The sequence below is a fragment of the Rhipicephalus sanguineus genome, chromosome 4, assembly GCF_013339695.2.
Source record: "Rhipicephalus sanguineus isolate Rsan-2018 chromosome 4, BIME_Rsan_1.4, whole genome shotgun sequence".
In the NCBI taxonomy this organism is placed as follows: Eukaryota; Metazoa; Arthropoda; class Arachnida; order Ixodida; family Ixodidae; genus Rhipicephalus; species Rhipicephalus sanguineus.
In genome coordinates, this window is record NC_051179.1 from 138,834,211 (window position 1) to 138,852,704 (window position 18,494).

At 47.5% G+C, this 18,494-nt stretch overlaps 1 protein-coding gene across 1 annotated transcript in view; it reads right to left on the reverse strand.

Moving 5' to 3' along the window:
* LOC119390745 (uncharacterized) overlaps nucleotides 1-5,291 on the reverse strand; it is an 87,598-nt gene extending 82,307 nt beyond the window's left edge. Inside the window, exon 1 of the mRNA XM_037658436.1 lies at nucleotides 5,249-5,291. The gene's annotated coding sequence lies outside the window, so the exon portion shown is untranslated. The remainder of the gene's footprint in view (nucleotides 1-5,248) is intronic.
* Nucleotides 5,292-18,494: the final 13,203 nt, after the last annotated feature.

The following is an 18,494-nucleotide window of genomic DNA, read 5'->3' on the forward strand; positions in this document are numbered from 1 at the left end:
AAATTATCACAAACGCTATGACGTAGTGATGCATTCACTTAGCGCCACGCTAAAACACGTCAATATTGCTGTTAAAGGGCTAGTCAATACAGTAAGACAGCATTTCGTTTCATATTTCGGTGTCGTGTATTCAAGGAAGACGCGATCTTCCTTTCCAAATCACGCTTGCTTCTTTATTAGACACAAACAAAGGGTGGCCGGCAACAAATGAAATGCCCAAAATGGGATGAGCGCTAGGTTTCTTTAAGAATTCCCGTTTTAACTCCGAAACATATCAAATGGATCGAGGAGCAGGGTACAGTTTGACGGCTGTTACTGCCGATTCTTAATAGCCGTTTCTCGCCCTTGCTAAAGATGAACATGTACAGAAGCTTTATGATGACTCGTTCGATAAACACGCGCCTACATGAATTCATACTAAGTAGTTTTCTCGCGCGAGCGACGATATTACTGCGGGGCGGGCGTGTCTGTATTCTGACTTGCAGTTCTATCGATACCTACAACTATAAAACCGCTCCGCAAAAACAGATACAATTCGCTGAAAAAAAGATGCCGGTGTGTTAGTTCACTAACGCGTACCAGTTGACAAATATCTGTTCTGACGTACGAGTCAGAGAAGTACCGGCGAGTGCGGCCGGCTGCTTTCGGTGAGCCTGCGTTTGTTGCTGAAAGCGCGTCGCATCGATGGTCATCGCTCCTTGTGCGGACACCGTACACAAGAAAAAATGGGTAATTTAGGTTAACGGATGTCCAGACTATACTTTACAGTAAATCTTACACGTTGGAATTGCGTGTACTTAAACCAAGAAGCGCCGGTGGCATGTAGACGGACTCGGCCGGTACGCTAGGCCTAACACTCCCTGGGAGCCGCACTGGGTAGGTCCGATCTCGGCGCAGATGAGTTGCGATTGTTGAAGTTTCTGCATTTTAGCCTCGAAACCTTTTTAACTGTTACATAACGAATAGCTGAACTAAGTGGAAGTGCAAGAATTGCCCGAGATGCGTTTCCGGTGTGGCGATATCGAACTACGGCTGTTTTTCTGGCCTCGGTTGGGAGAGGTCGCGAAGCCAGCGCTCATTTACGTCTTGCGAACTGCACGGCGATGTAACGATTTGATCTGTATGTTCAGACCAACGCCTCCAGTCTTACAAACATTACAATATGAAGTCATTACCGCCATACATCACGGATGCAAAATTGATATATATATATATATATATATATATATATATATATGAGCGGCATGCACGAAATGTGTATTTATTGCTGCTACGTACGTGCTCCGCAAAAATTAACGACGTTATTGGCATTGCATGAATAAAAAAAGCGTGGTAGAAAGCAAAATGCTCAGTGTTGGCTGCTTTGGGTTATTAACATATCTTTCTCCCCATTCGACAGCGAAAGATTAAAAGCGACCGTGATTTCACATATATATATATATATATATATATATATATATATATATATATATATATATATATATATATATATATATATATATATATATATATATATCATATCACGTATACCATGAAAATAGTGCGTATCTCCTGGTCTTTTTCTGCCAAGCTAGAATTTGTGACACATGTTTGCGACCCGTCAGGATAGCATCCATCGGTACCATCGAATCAGAAATTCGATATTCAACGATACCAAAGCATTCCGCCGCGCACGATACTGAAAGCAGCGCGCGGCACTGGCAGAACAGTGCAGGCTCCAGTATGTGCCAGCGCACGCCAGTGAGAATTCCAGCGTCTCCAGCGCTTCCCAGTGAGCGCCAGCGTCACAGCGGCAAAGCCAGTGGCTCTACCAGTGCGACCCAGCGCTTTCACAGTGCTTTCATCGGAATACCAGTGAATACGAGCGTGTGCCAGTGTTCCCAGTGCGGTCCAGCGCCAAGAAACGTACTGGTATCACGCTGGGGGTACTGGAATGGCGCTGGTTTTTGCAATAGGGCTTGCATGAAAGAAACGAAAGCGCAAAGGCCACACACTGCAGTCCTTGAAGTGATTTTAGTTGCTTTTGTGAGTTACTGTGTTCGTTAAAAGTCCTACCTATAAACACAAGACAAAAATTGGGGGACGCTTAAGCTTCGCCTTTAAGAGTTGAACGCGATAGCGATATCCTGCCCGTAGTGCACACTTCGAACACTACTAGTGTTTGACAGAATCGGAGCACTAAGGTGTGTGCCTTATGTAATGGGCAGCATTGCGCGAGAAACTTTTTCGAAGTTGCAATGCACCCACTACGTGGTCCTAAGGGAATACGCGCAGTAATGTGTGTGCCTTTTGTAAAGGGTGGCTGTCTTTAAACCACTATGTCTTTATGATATTGACATGGTGTGACGCCCGATGACAATGTACGCTTGTACCACGCAATATTACTGCGATATTACATCTCGTACTGTGAGATCTGTATACAGGACGCCTCTTTTTGAGAAGCATGAATGTTACTTTCAGTGCAGCTCCAAGCAGAGGCGTGGCCTTGTGGTAGAACACCTGCTTGCCACGCCGACGGCCTGGATTCTTTTCCCACTCGGACCCAACACTTTTATTATTTAATTTATTTGCAGCTTTTTCGGTCTTTCGGTCACGGACAAGATGATGATTTTTGGCTCACAACCAACGGCGCCGACGCCGACGGCGAATTTTCTGCGATACGAGCTCTTTAATGCTATCGCGTTAAAATGTACGAGGTTCTGATGCGTTTTTGCAGCATCGTTGCTCCCAGAAGAGGGAGTGTCAAGGGACCCGCACATACACAAAATCTGTTCTAGGAAGGGTAAATAAAAGATTAATGGTATATAAAGATCGGAGCAAATGACACGCACACCATGAAGAGGGGCGGGGGGCGATTCGGGGGCTTCAAACCCCTGAAATTTCCCAGTTTTGCGTGTGTATACATACACGCACACCTACAAACACAGGCAAGAAGAGGCATAAAGGTTGGTTGAATGGTCTCCCCTCAACCGGAACAAAGACTCTCGCTATACACATGCTGATGGACGTGCAACTTACAGACTCTTTGCGACGTTTTTAACTGAGCCTTTACGCGGAACCCATCTTCATTTCTCCACCGTAGCGAGAGCTACAGACTTCACAGGAAAGACAGAACCACGATGAACGTGTTGAACGTGTACAAAAGAGACATGGAGTTTCGTAGGCTAGTTAGGGCAGAAGGAAGTTCTGTAGGTCCGGTGCACGTGTGGTTGGCGGAATAAAAAGGCCCCCTTAAGAAAATTGCGTGTGTAACTGGTTCTTGAGCGTATTGACCGTGGACCCTTCGTCAGGATCAGGACTCGGACGATCAAAGGCCTTGCCGCGGCCACATTGTTCACCAACCAGTGCGCGCACGAATGTGACATAGAGTACTAAAATTTATGAGTCATTGATGGCGCTAAGTGAAATAAATGGGGCTTAGCAGGGCTGCAGCACTCGGCCTACTTTGTCGCACGATAGTAGCATCAGCAGTTAATATTTCCTCAATGGTAGAAAATATCATTCCGAAGTGCTCAACAGAAATAATGTTTGCGAAACGTTTCCTCAATGAGATTTTCATAGAAATAAGACAATAAATTATTGATTGCGAAGTGCTAAAGAGAAATATTGCTTGCGAAATATTTCCTCAATGGTGTTTCCATAGAAATGAGTCAATAAAATGTTTACTGCGAAGTGCTCAACAGAAATATGGTTTTCGACATATTTCCGCATTGGTGTTTTGATAGAAATGAGTGAATGACATGTTTATTGCGAAGTGCTCAACAGAAGTGTTGTTGACGAAATATTGAGGCAAATCAATGAGTATTGCGGCATCAGTGATCATCAATAAAGTCAATAAATCTATCATGTTATGGCAATGGAAAATCAAGTCACTTTCATTAGGGCTATGTCAAGAAGCGCGCCACAACATATGTTCCATTCAAGAATGAGGTCGTGCATGTGATCCCGAGTTCGTGCAGCAGTTGCTACATCGGGCAGAGTGTCCGCCGCGGTGTTGTAGCGGTTACAGTGCTCAGAGCTGATTCGAAGATCGCGGGTTCTATTCCCGCGGTGACGGTCGCATTTCGATGGAGGCGAAATACTAGAGGCCCGTGTACTGTGTGATATGAGTGCACGTTAAAGAACACCAGTTGGTCAAAATTTGCGGAGCCCTCCATTACGGCGTGCCTCATAATTACATCGTGGTTTTGGCACGTCAAACCCCAGATATTATTATTATTATTATTATTATTATTATTATTATTATTATTATTATTATTATTATTATTACATCGGACAGAGTGCCCATTGCCACATCGACCGTCTGCGCGAGCACGCGAACAACCTCAAGACAAGAAACGTCATTAATATTGCCATCCTCTGCGCGAAATGCGGCTGCTTAGCTATTTTTTGCGAATCCCGGCATTTGCGCCGGCACACAGATCAGACTGCACGTGAAGTTTTCAAGGCCTTCGAAATTATTCTGAAAGGCACAGCACGTGTTAGCGCACCTGCATGATCAGAAAATCAGCTTTGTAATCAGACATTGCTTCTTTTGATTAGTATTGTGCGCAGCAGATTAACTTGGCCTCTGTACTGATTTTCTGTGTGTAAGAAGTTGTGGGAAGCTGTAGGATGTTTGTGTAGCCAGAATAAACAATGCGTCCTTGTGTAACGGGTACACAGATAACCAGCTGTACACTATTGGGTCGCGTAATAAATGTTGGCTTTGCGATGCCTGGCTAATAAAAGAGCGTCTGTACATCTAATGTCTTTTAATAAACATGCTATGTAATAATAAAACTGACTGACTGTTTGTTTGATTCATAGAAATGACATATTTCTAGCTACTCATATTTCTGCCCACGTCAACCGCGGTGATATTATTGGTTACGGTGCTTGACTGCTCACTCGAAGCTTGCGGGATGGAATTCTGGTCGCGGCGGCCGAAATTTAAATGCAGGCAAAATGCTAGGGAGCCATCTTATTGCGTCTCGTTGCGAAATATTATTGCGAGAACATTGTCTGTAATACGGTCTTGGTAATTTCAATTAAATTAACACATATTACACACGTAAATAAGCCTAGGAAGGCGGATTAAGTATTTCACGTCTTTTTAGTGGCTTCGCTTGACGTCGACGTGTGATATCGCATCCGACGTGGGTGTATGCTATTTTAAAATGTTTTCAAAAATGCCTGCTCATTTCGGATCGGAATGGCCTACAAGGCTACGCGCGATGACTGTAGCTTCGAGGATACAATCGCCCACCTTTTCTCTGCTTAAGTGCCCCTAGGAAATAATCTTCAAGAGCGTTAGATAGTCTCAACAGCGGCCCTTTGCCAGAGGAAATGTTTCTGGGACACTGACCTAAAGCGTCTTCAGCACACAAGGCTTTGAGAGCCTCCTTGCGCTTCTTACTAACAGCTGGTCTTAGAAACTGACATTAGGCAGAGTCGTGTTTTCTTAGAATGAAGGAAAGGTGGAGCTAGTTCGTACCGATTCATCATAAAAGAAGTTGGCGTGCAGACACGGATAGAAGAGGACAAATCAGAACGACTTAAATGCCGACTAACAACTGAAGGAAACGCACTGCTACTTAAAAGAAAGTACGCAGAAAAGCTTATCTGCACATGTGAAGGCATGCACCGCTATATGTCAACCCGGAACACGTAGAGGTCTAAGCGAGAGATAACTAGTCAGAAATTTCATTTCCTTTTTATGCAAGTTACTTGAAGGCTGGTTCACACATTCGCTACGACTGCTGTAGACATGCGAGGTATCTGCGATCAGACGCGTTTCTTAATTCTTGTGCTGTACAGCACAGCACATCGATCAAATTTTGGTGTGCATTTTGCACTCTGGACAACGTAAAGACAGATTAGGTGGTGAGCCGGCGGTTAACAACCTCCTATGCTCCATTAATCTCTGATTAACACAGCGGCTCGTCTGCTCTATGTAGAAGGACCGCTGCTAAAGGGCACTTTACATACTACACCTCTACGGTAATCAGTGAACTTCTTCGTGTGGTTTACGAAGCATATATCAGTCTCAATTTTGTCTAATGCCTGCTGGTCTTTCGCTGCATGGCAGCGCATATATTAGCTTATTGGCAGTTGTAAAAACAACATTAACGCCGTACCTACTTTACATTGTTTAGCCCTTCGATATAAGGAATGCCTTTAACACGCTTGCTTTAAACAAACTCGTCATAGGTATTCTTCTCAAAGATACATCAAAGATGCATGGGCAAATTTAATTGGTGCAAGTAGCCTAGCTGCGAACGCTGAAATAGTCCATCGGTCCTACGATCAGGGATGAGTAGTTGGCTAGACTTGAGGCGTATGTTATGTAGGCGCCGAACGCGGTTGAAGTACAGACCTGGGCAACTCCAAAGCAAGTGTGTCGCTGTCACATTGTTGATTGTGTCATAAAATGGGCACGATGCACGAAAGGAGCCGTGGTATTGTTGTGACCAGTCAGTGGGTAAATGTTACCCCTACACGAAGACTTCATAAGTTAACCTCCTCTCTGCGGGTTTGGTTATGGTGCTCGGCTGGTTATGGTTATGGTTAAGGTGCTCGGCTGCTGACCCGCAAGTCGTGGGTTCGATCCTGGCAGCGGCGGTCGCACTTGGACGAAAGCAAAATGGTAAAGGCCCATGTACTGTGCGATGCCAGTGCAAGTTAAAGAACACCAGATGGCGCAAAATTCCGGAGCCCTCCACTACGGCGTCTCTCATAATCATATCAAGGTTCTAGGACGTAAAACTCCAGGTAATATTATTATTAATATTATCTCGGCGGATTAAACCTCCAGGGAAGTACAACTTGTGGGTGGGTTGCCGAATATGCTTTGAAAACATCCGGCAGGGCCACTCGAAGCAACACTGAACGCATATAATTACAAGTGTAGGGGCAGCAATATGGTGAATGCTATCCGTGAGTAACGTGGAGGACTATACTCTACGATATCGTGGATAGCCTGCGTCGAGTTACTACAAATGATGCGCCGAGAATAGTTATAGCAGCTTGAACAATCGGAGACACCGCGGCCATTTCATCAAGTATGGTGGCAAGCTCGCCAAGATATGCCGGCGGTGCGGCATCGGCAACATACGAGCATGCCTGACCTCCCTGTGGTATCGATGGGCACGCAGGAGTGGAATGAATCGTAGTGTCACTTAAGCTGGCTTCAGCGTATGCTATGGCAGTTGGATAATCTTGATCGTAGGTGTGATGAAGGCGTCCTATATGAGCTTGGAAGCGGGCTGTAAGGGAGACCAGGAAGATTTTGCCACTCATTTACAGCCTGTTCCACGGGACGATAATGATCGTCGCGGAAGCTGGACTGTGAGTAAATTGTTTTCGTGTCTGAGTCTTCGCTAACAACTATTTACCGCAGAAATTCAAACAAGCACACACATACACAGAATACATGGGCGCAAATAGAGGTAAGGTAGCACACAGTCTTGGCCTTTGGCCTGTGTGACCTGGCGCATATTCAGGATGCAACGACTATGCTCACGAATCTTCCCAGGTCTCATGTGCATTTTATACCTCGCGCTGGCTCTATTCTTCGCGAGTATCAAGCTAGAGGCCTTGGAAAAATTCGATTTGTATTGAGGTAGGCGATAGATGGCTACGATGTGCTGTGTGTATTTGCCTGCTAAAGTAGATGGACCTTGTGCAGGAGAGAGAGACACAAGAATTAATAATATTAAAGAAAACAGTTTATTGCATGTGGGAGCCTTCTTTCACGGCTCCACTGGCTATAGAGGCTCGGCGTGCCTGACCTGGGGTCGCCAGTTGGCTTCCCAGTGTCCTTTCATGAGTCGCGCCTCCCACAACCGCGTCTGTATTGGGAACGTATGCCCGGTGTCGACTGTAGCGGGTGGTTATGGGCAGGAGGAATTATACGTCTGCACCACGGGCATGTGTTGGGATATCTCTCTGGGTACAGGACGTGAGGCTTATGCAGATCCGGAAAGGTATTAATCTGCAGACGGCGCCAGTCTCACGGTTGGTGTCTGTTGAGTTCCTCGTGAGGAGGTGCCCCGATGCGGCAATCCAGCCTTTGTATGTCTAGGATGCCTCGCCGTTTCACCCCATCATCTCTGTCCTCAATAGCGGGTGGTCGTGTGGCTCGGCCGCTGAGCACTCGAGCTTTGCAATGAACTAATTCATTGCCATCCCGGCCCGTATGAGCCGGATACCACATTATCCCATGATCAAAGAGGAGTTCGCTTCCCAATAGCCCTTGTTGGTAAGATGCGTTGAGGTATATGCAACAAGCTTCCTGAGAGTTTGAGAACACGTAGGCAGAGATACCCTGTTGGTCTGCCATTCGAATGAGGAGAGAGATAGCCTCGGCTCCCGCGGAAAATGAGATAACTAAGATCACGGAGTGGACAATTTTGCCCTGGTTGACTATAGCGAGAGCGTAGGCGGGAGCTTGCCCTTGATCGTTTTGGTGGGGACTGACGTCTGTGTCGTAGACGTCGCGGTATTCCTTGATTCGTTGCAGTTTCTGTGCTCGAGCTTTGCGGCGTCCTTTATGGTGGTATGAATGCATAATGAGGGGGATGGGCTGCATCGTGATGCGTTGTCTAAGATTTTGTGAGAATAGGTCGGCGCCCTCTTAACAATATTGCGGGGAGATTGGAAATGCGAGTCTTTGTAAGAAATGTCCCCTGGTGGTGTGCCGCAGATCCTTTATCGCTGAGAGATGAGTGTGGCAGCTGCCAACCCCACGAAGGTATTGTTCACCGCCAGTGCTAGCAGATGTGTGTTTGTACTGGTAGGTAGTCCAAGGGCTGCTGTAGTCGCAAGTCGGATTGATATGTCGGCGTGCTCCTGCTCTGTTTTCCGGCTTGTATGGAAATGGAGATCGTAGGTAAGCCGGCTCCGAACCAGTGCTGCTTGCACAAGCGTCAGCTTGTGTTGAGTCGTGCTCTTATTTCCTCAAGTGATAGTTCTATTCAGTCCTGTCAGGTTTTTACTGTATACCTCAGCTTATCTGGGGTTACCTTCACACTCGTTGTTTTTTGACATTGCATGTCGAGTGTCGGAAGGGTGTTACGCAGTCTGAGTGGGGATCTTCCCAAGTAAGATGTTCGCTCAGGTGATCGCGGAGACTCGGACCTGTATCGCCATATATGAATGTATTTCGACTTTGCCGGTTGCACACCTCATCCCGGCATTTTCCGTGTAGTCTTGCACTATACTCAAGGCAGTCTGCAGAGTATCCTGGCGTTCCCTGTAGGAACCCTGTGTTGTCCAAAGGGTGATATCTGTAACACACTGCAGGTGGAAACGAGAATCAATGCTTTATTTCAAACTGCTCAGGTATTTATCTGGGTGTTATTCGGCTCAGACACGCCCAATGGTAGCCTTGTGCACACGTGCAGATGACGAAGCAGATGCATTCTACGGCATCTTCCTTTCACTAAAAAGTGCAAGAAAGGGAAAAAGAAACAAAAGAAAAAAAAACGTTCAGTACATCGATCAGGCAAGAGCAATCGCTGTCGTTGCCTTCGCTGGCACTTGCTTCTATGAAGCCCGTTTTCAGGAGTTGTCTAGTGGGTCGAAGTATCGCCTGAGGGTTGCGCTTGGAAAGGTGGGTGCTGCACTTCTTTCGCAGCTCTTAGATGCTCCCTTGTGCGACGTATATGCCCGCAGGCAGCCTCTGTTATGTATGAGCGCGGCGTGCCTGCCGTGCCTACAATAACTGCCGGAGGCCATGTTCCCTGCAAGTGTCATATACTGACACTAAAGACCCTCTTTGAAGGTCTGCCAGACGTTTGGAAGACTTTTTGCAGCACTGTTCCTGCCTGCTCCTGATGTGTTCGGACGGTTTCGGTGGGAATGGTCTTTGGCTCGAGGTGACAATCCATTAGTGGAAGTCTCGTCTTGGGGCGTCGGCCCATTATGCTTTCGACTGGCGACTGCAGAAAGTCCTCTCTCGGCGAATTGCTCCATTCCAGCATGGCGCTGCAAAATTCAAATGTTCCAAATGAGCATTTCTTAAGCAACTTTTTCGCCCCTTTAACAGCTCGCTCTGCCATGCCATTTCCACGTGGATAGCGAGGGCTAGATGTAACGTGGTTATTGCGGAAATGAACCGTGAAAGACCTGAAATTTGCACTGCTGAATTGGGGTCCGTTATCACTGCAGATATTGGAAGGAATACCGTGTGGCACAAAAACTTCCATGCATGCTTGTGTCACTGCTTGCGCTGTTGTGCGGTGAAGCTTACAGATCTCGAAGAAAAACGAGTAAAAATCGATGATAATCAAGTACTTGTGGCCCCCATAGTAGAACAAGTCGTTACCCGCGGATTGCCAAGGTAGTATGGGCGCCGGATGACTGAGCATTGGGAGCCTTGCATTTCTGTGTTTGTATTTTAGGCATACAGCGCAAGAATTTGCGAGTGTCCGAATGCCACAATTCATGTTAGGCCAGAACATCACCTGTCGTGCCCTTGCCTTCATTTTCTCTTCTCCCCCGTGTGCTGCGCGCAGTAAGCGGGGGATTTCCAGGCACTTTGCAGGTGGGATGACCAGATTGTTGCTCCGAGGCTGAGCGCCGTCCTCTTGATGCAGTTCATCCCGGTAGTCCCAAAATGGTCACAGGGCATCTGGTACTCGTAGCCTTGTTTCGGCCCATTCTGTGCCGGAATAATAAAGCAATTGTGTCATGACTACGTCATTCTTCGTTTCATCCCGGATGCTACGGAGTTGACTATCAGCAATGCGCATAGAAGAAACGACATTCATTTCACTGCTCAGTTTCTTCTCACAATTCTACTTGAAATACGTGACAGGGCATCGGCTATCAGGAGTGCTTTGCCTGGTTTGTACGCGACGGTGATTGGGAACTTTTGAAGTACCAGCTTCATGCGTTGGAGGTGCATTGCGCAATCACACAAAGGCTTGAATGGAATTTCCAGTGGCCTGCGATCAGATTCAACCGTTACTTCCGGTTGTCCAAATATGCGATCTTGAAATTTCGTACAACCGTGGACAATCGCCAAGGTCTTCTTTTCAATCTACGCATACCGCTGTTATGCTGGTGTTAGCGAACGTGATGAGTAAGCGACCGGCTGTCCATTGCGCAAGAGCACGGCCTCCACCCCTAGCTGACTAGCATCAACAGACAATACCACGGGTTGGTCCCGCTGAAGATAAGCCAAGACTGGTGCTTGCGTGAGACGGGCACGAAGCTGTTGGAAACTAATTTCCTGAAGGTCTGACCAGTTGCACGCTATGTCTTTCCTTAAAAGGTGTCTTAGTGGAGCAGAGAGAGCGGACACGTTTGGCATGAAGCGCGCCACAAAGTTGACCATGCCGAGAAAAGCTTGAAGCTCCTTACAATTTTGGCGCGTCCAGGCAGATGTGTCATGCCTGTCATGCACTTCGGAGAGTGCATGTCTCATGCACTCACTCCGGGCCGCAAAAAATGGCACTTGTTTCTGTTAAGCTTCACATTGTGTTCTCGGCAACGCCCCAGCAACTTCGACAGGTTAGTCTCACGCTCCTCGCGAGTTTTTCCCCATACCAAAATGCCGTCCATAAGAACGGCTACACCAGGAAAGCTCTCTACAACTCCGTGCATAGTTTGTTAGAAGACTTCTGGAGTGGATGCTATGCCGAAAGGCAAGCGCAGAAACCTCTCTTACTCATACTGGGTGCTCATAGTACATATTCGTGAGCTCGGTTCGTCCAACTTCACCTGCCAGAATCTCGATGGTGCGTCCAAGGTGGAAAAGTACCTGGCTCCTGAAAAACGCGATACTACGTCTTCTAAGGTCGGCATGTGGTAGTGTTCCCTGAGGATAGCTTTGTTTAAATGCGACTGGTCTAAGCATATGGGCACTTTTTCCTTTAACGACCACCACCATGTGGTTTGGCCAAGAAGTTGGCTCATTTGCCTTTGCAATGACCGCGTCAGTTTCCATCTTTCGGAGTTCTGACAGAACACGTAGTTGTACGGCAACAGCGATTTTTCTTTCTGGTTTAACTGTACTTTGAGCACCGGGTTCAGCTGTATGTCGTAGAAAACACGTTTGAGTTCACCTAGGTCTTGAAAAACACCTTCAAACCCTTTAGGTTCATTGCTACCGGCCGACTTAATTGAATCTATGCGGGTTATCAGGCCAAGATGTTCAGCAACGCAGCCACTTAGTGTCACTGGGACCTCCGGCTTGACGATGAAAAAGTCTGCTTCTGTGCACCGCTCTTTGTGGCTGATGGGCAGCTTGATCTTTATTGATGCGATCCCTTTGTGCCCAGAAAATATGCGCAGAGTAGCCGAACATGGGTGCGCCGGCTTGGACGTTATGCGACTGAACACTGCCTCAGGCATGACACAGCAGTTTGCACCGGTTTCAGTCTTGCACCTGACGTACATGCTTGCGATGATAACCCCCGAATATCAACATTTAATCCGATTCACGGTATTGGCTTCAAGTGTCTGAAAGAAGAGTTCTTCTTCGTGTGCTACTTGCACTTCTTGTACGCTTCTTGTACGCTTCTTGTACCCTTCGTCCGTTGCGTTGTCGTGACTGCGGTCTTTGGCACTTACGTGCGAAATGGTTGCGGCCTGCGCATTTGCGGCATTGCTTGCGAAGCACATGGCAGTTTCCACCCTTGAGGTTATCGAAACCACATCTAAAGCATGCCTTTGCTTTTGATTTACCTGCGTTAATTCGGCTAGAGTATACGTCCTGTATTTCATTCGTCGTCCTCATTCTCAAACGTGAAAGTGTAGAATAATCCCCTTGCTTCTTCCCCGAGTGCCACCGAGAAAGTTGCGGCTTGAACCTCATTTGTTTGCTATTTCAGCATCGTTGCCATTGCATAAAGTTCGAACGCTTTCTTCCGTATGGTTCAGCTATAAGATGCGTCTCCTGTTGAGTCTAGTGGTTTCAGCAGTGGAATTATTGACGATGCCATGCTTGCGAAGTTGTGGTGGCGGATCCCGCTGCGTCGTTTTTGGTCTGCCTATCTACCCTGTCGATGCCACCAGCGGTGTTAAGCCGCCGCCAACTTCTGACACCCTGTGACACACTGCAGCTGGAAACTAGGATGAATGCTTTATTGTACACTGCTCAGGTATTTATCTGGATTTTTCTTGGGCTCAGACGTGCGCAGTGGTAGCCTTGTGCACACGTGCACATACGAAGCAGATGCATTCTGCTACAATATCGTCTGGATACATTGCAAAGCCAAGGCGGTGTTCATGAGTGAGCTTTATGTTGAGCCTGCGCAGCTCGATAATGAAAAGAAAGGGAGGCAATGCAGAGCCTTGCGGTGTGCCTTTATTCGCCATACTTAAGGGAAAGCCGGTTTACATAGCATGCTTATGTATCCCGGTTAGATGTGAACGCAAAATGAATGAATGAATGTGACCTTTATTGAAATAAAAGGACGACTCTTGGTCGCTGTTATGGATAAGGTGTGAAAGGGGTATGGGGATTAAATGGTGATGAGCATCTTCACGTCACGGCTTCGCACGAGTCAGCCGACCTCTCCTACACCACTCGAAACAGGCACTTTGGCGACCGTATAGTGCAAGAGCTTTTTGGGCTTCATGGTCAGACTTTATTAAGTTACGTAGAGCTGTCATGTCGGCATGCAGCAGATGTTCATTGTGCCGTCTGCCTTTTGAGAAAGCTGCGCATGTCCAAATTATATGTTCTAAATCTGCTCGGCACAGCGTCTGACAGTGCGTGCATCGCGTAGAAGTATTTTCACTCGAAGGTCGGGTAGCTTGCTGCCATTTGTCTAGTATGTGTGGTGTGTATGCAGAGTTAGCCATATCTTTGTTTGAAAAGAATTCTTGTTGATGAGTAAACCCACCCTTGTCATTTAGTATGCGCGTTGGTGTAGCTTCCAATAGCCGGTTTTTGCTGTCTGCTTTCCTTTTAGTGCGAATGTAATGCATCAGTGCTCTGCTAGGAGAGCCTTCTGCCCAGATCGTAAGATAAGGATTTTGGTCTTCCGGGTGTGACGAGGAACGGGAGCGTGGGGAATTGTATATGTGGTCAAACCCACCCACTTAAGCGGGGACCGCATGAGCGGCTGCGTTTCCCCCGTCCGTGCCAGTGTGCCCCGGTATCCAGAGAATTTCTATGTTTGTCCCGATGTCTTGAATTCTTTTTAGCTTTCTTCTGGTGTCGTTGGCTACATCATCTTCAGTCGTTGGCGTCGTTAGTTCAATTACCGTTTCGTACGAATCTGTGAGGATGCGATAGTGAATTTTTTTACTATTGATGCCTCCCAAATTTAGGGGAATAGCATTAACGGCCCCCCATATTGCCAGTAACTCTGCGTGCAAAGTTGCACCCCTGGGAAGCTGACAACTGTGATAGCCATGGTGTTGTGGTGCGGATGTGCAAACTGAGGCCATGCTGGCTCTTTCATTGCTGATTGTGGCGTCAGTGTAGATGTCAACGCTGTTAGGAGATCTGCTCTGTTCCAATTTCTTCTCGAGTACTTTTCTGGCTTTAACATCACATCTGGCGATATGACGTTGTTTCCTCCGAGTACCTAGCGGCACTTCCCACGGTGGCATTATGAGTAGTTCCTCAGCCACTGGCATCGCGTGGGCTCGGTTATCCCATGAAATGACTTGTTTTTCCTGTGGTGTATTGTCCAATCGACATCGCATTCGGAATTGTGCTTCGCTTATGGTGTCCCGTATTGGTGGTATAGGAGCTAACTTGAGCAGGTCCTCGTTCCTCGTGTGCTTGGGCAGTCCAGTTATCGTTCGAAGGGTTGCCCTGTGTAGCCTTTCGATGTCGGTGAGATCTTGATTGGAGAAATCGTACACGGGTGCCCCGTACAGAATCCTCCTGACTGCGACATGCGTTCTGTCGTGCTCCGCCATACTTGATATGCGTCTTATGTGCAACATGGGATTCCATTTTCCTTTTAAAGTGCAGATCCACTGTTTGGGGCTATTGCAGCTAGCTATTTGTGCCCCGAGAATTCTGATGTGTCCGTTTGATGATGTGACATCTGTTGCAGCACCGATGTGTAGTGTAATCTGCTTGCTTGAATTCGTTGATATTTTCCCATCTACGCTGAGCAATTCCGTTTTCTCAGGTGACAATTGTAGTCCGAGGTTGCCTAAAATATCGGAGAGGCTGAGAATCGCTGCTTGAAGTTCTGTCTGCATATTCGGCTCGTCGGAATAATCCACCACTTCCGTCCATATTGTAATGTCGTCAGTGTAAATAGTAAAACGCAACGTAGTGTCCTCATGTCTTTCTGCCACTCGTGTCGTGCCTAGATTAAAGAGCATAAGGGAGAGGATGGATCCCTGTGCACACCCCAATCCAAGTAATAGGTTCTTGGGCTCCATCCCTGTGCCTTGCCATGGAGATTGATAGGCCTGCTTTGGAGGAAGCTGCGGATCCAATTGTATGCCATTTGTCTAGGGTATCTCGCTCCCAATTTCTCCAATATGACCTCATGTTTAACATTGTCGAAAGCCTTACGCATATACATTGCGAGGATGTAGTCTGGTATCTGTCTACGAGACTTGCGGTTTATTACTCTGCGGAGCAACCATAGGCAGTCATGTGTGCCCATGTTAGTACGAAAACCTGCTTGTTCTGGGTGTAGTCCCGGTTGTTCGTATTCAATGTAGTGTTGCATTCTCGTGTATAGCATTTGTTCAATCAGTTTATATACTGAAGTTAGAGCTATGGGCCATAGATTTGCTGGCACTGTGTGGTCTTTGCCATGCTTAGGTATGGGATAGATAAGCGATAGTTTAAATGAACCTGGCACCACTCCGGATTCCCAGGACTAGTTGATAATTCCTAAAATTTGTCTTGGGCTTCATCAATGAAGTTTCCAAGTTCTTGCCAAATGAACTACGTCGTGCCCGGGAGCTGATCTCCTTTTGCCCTGCGCCATTGCTGCTACGAATTCCCCTAATGTAAAGGGCCTGTCGAATTCTGTTTTCGGGCCGTGAATCGCGGTAGTAGGCAGTGGCTCCGGTGGTGCTTCCGTGGCGTGAGGGAGAAAAGTAACGCAGGAAGGCAAGCACACCTTCGAGCCCAGTCGTGCGTTAGCAAACGTTGCTCAGGACAGTTTCGCGTAGCTGGTGTACACAGCTGCCCACGGGTGCTTTACGCCGTCTGCCATCCGATCATATTTAACTAGCATTTTGTCATGAGAGCAGAGAAGCGAGGTCAGGCGAGGAGGTCTGCGTGGCTCTAGGCACGCGACTCCTCTAGTAGGGCGGAGTCATGTGGTTCAAATAGTACGACCACCTTAGAAAGAAGCGAACGACCGTCCACGGGCCGCCTAACAAGAATTTCGTTTTGCGTGCATTTTTTATTTGCGTCAGCCCCATGACACTAACTGATTTCAGAGAGGCAGACATGCAATCAAACAGCGCTTGAATCGGTGACTTCGCTTGACCTCGAATGACAGTTGGATCCTGGGATGACACAAGATGGTCACCTTCAAAAAGGGATTGTCAAGAACGTGTACCAGTTTCTCATCGAAAAAAAACACATTGAAGTCAGGAAGTATTTTGCACTGTCGCGTATATTTGAGGGCATGAAAGCTCGGCGCATTACATCGAAGTTCGGCCACCTAGCCAAAGTGACTTATTTCGCTAGTATCGACGTGGTTCTGTGGTGCTCCATCCGACCTCAAGATGATGATACGGCATGTGGTGCGCGAATAGCTCGACCGAGGTGAGATGGCCTCTCATCAACTTCCTCGGGTTTCAGAGCTTTTTTCTTCCCGTGACATGGGTGCGACGTGCCTCAACGCTGCCGCACTAGATACCTACAATTTCACGCCTTTTCCAACAGGGCACAGCCTTTCTGTGAACGCGTACCACTACAAGAGTGGCATTGCCGTGCCATTTATCTTTCTGCTGAGAATTTCAGTGGATCCCCCGAGCGCCCCCTGTGTTTGCAATGCGGCGTCCGTGCCACATCTTCCGTATTTGCCTGCATCGCAGTCGCACGACAGAACCGTCCCATGAACGACGGAAAACTTTCTATCTGCGTAGCAATCGTCATGGTGATGGAACACAATATCCCTCTGACTCTGAAGACAGGAAAAACCACCGGGCGAACTACCGTAGCGCTTCACCAGCTTCTGTGTGGAGGTGCGTTCACGCCAGTGCAGGTCTAAATCTCCTCGGTTGCGTTTCACGATACCCTAGCATGTGAAACGGGACGGCGCGACGAATGGAGCTGAGGTCCCCACTCATCTTCAGCTACCTTATGCCTCTGGCAGTCACCATGTGCCATGACAAGATTCATGTTTTAGGGGGCTCTGTTGCTAAATTAGCATTAGTGTACACTGGAGCGGGTGTCTTCGTAATCAGCCTAGATCTTAAAACGCGACTAGGCCACAAGGTGATGTTTCGCAGGGTAACGCTAATACATATCTTGATCTGAGTGCAGTATCGCTCCAACCTCTTAGTGTGCGAACCGCGAATATTTCTTTCTCCGATAACGCGTATGAAGCCGAAATTGCAGTGCTTCCTAAATCCACTCACAGTTTAGCTCTTGGCTTCGATCTTCTGCAACTGTGCGCTACACCTCTTGAATGCTGTACTGGCGAGCTTTCCCTCTCTCCTGAAGATGCTGTCTTACCGGAATGTTTTTATCCAAAGTATGTCTTGCTGCTGCTAATATGCATATACATGCATTAGATTCTATTATTGAGCCTGAGCTTTCGATCGTTGTGAAGAAAAGTGTTCTCGTGTCTGGATACGTATTTTCTGCGGCCTCAGGAACAACTACATTGAAGTTGTCGAATTCGTCATGCCAGTCTGTTTACCCAGCGATATGCGACTTCCCTCATTTGAAGCGGATACCTGCCCGAACATACACGCTACTGATGACAAGGGTCTCGAAGCCCGAGCGCATGGGACTGGCCCGGTGTCCCTGAAGGCTCATTGCCGTTTCTAAGATTAACCACAAGAACAACACGTAATCCGCGCATCCCATAAGGCACAGACATTACCGCGTGTTCGCGTCGGAGCGCAAGGTCATCGCTCCACAGCCGGACGACATGCTGACCAAGGACGTCATAGAAGATTCCTCTAGGTCGTGGGCTTGCGCCGATTATTGTTTTGAAAAGGAAAGACCGGTCCTGGAGGAGTTGCGTCGACCACCGGCATCTCACTTCTATGACGAATGACGCTGTGTATGCGCTTCCCCGCATCGATGACGTTATCGGCTGTCTTCTTTCGACATCCTACTTTTCATCTTTCAACCTATGATCGGGCTACTAGCAGACACCCATGCATTCTGCTGTCAACGATATTACAGCTTTTGCGACACCTGAGGGCTTGTTTGAATCCAACGTCGTGCAGTTTGGTTTGTGCAACGCGCCTGCAACATTTGAAAGCTTTATGGACACTACTGTGTGACATCAAATGAGAGATCCGAGGTAAAAGGCGCGAAGACGACGACGGGCAAGAGAAAGATACCCACACACGCGCGCCTTTTAACTCGGATCATGCAATAAGAA